Below are 446 nucleotides of genomic sequence, written 5' to 3' on the forward strand. Positions count from 1 at the left end.
CAGATTTGGAGACTACTGAAATAAGAGGTCTAATAAATAATTTTGAAGGACCAAAGAAAGCTGCAAGGGGAAATTGGTAAATTGATGGAATGGCCAAATGTTCTCCTTAGACAGCCCCTTGGGATTGAGGATGGCTTGATTCTACTCTGGTTCAACAACAGTTGATAAATCCAAAGTATGACTTACAGACTCTGCCACATGTTGGGGTAAGTGGTGCTTGAAGAGTCAGTTAGGTGGGTCATTTGAATGCTCCCTGTGCCTTTGCGTGTTCCTGGTGATGTCTTGCAATATTTTTTGGTACCTTCGTGAATGAATCTCCTCCATTTTGGTTAGCCGTGCCTTAAGCTGCCTGGGCCCTAAACTCTGGCATTTTTTTCTGTAAACCTCCAAGACTTAACCTAACTTTTTCTCCTGTAAGACATTTCTTGAAACTGACCTATTTGACC

Source organism: Rhincodon typus, chromosome 5, assembly GCF_021869965.1.
Source record: "Rhincodon typus isolate 14 chromosome 5, sRhiTyp1.1, whole genome shotgun sequence".
Classification (NCBI taxonomy): domain Eukaryota; kingdom Metazoa; phylum Chordata; class Chondrichthyes; order Orectolobiformes; family Rhincodontidae; genus Rhincodon; species Rhincodon typus.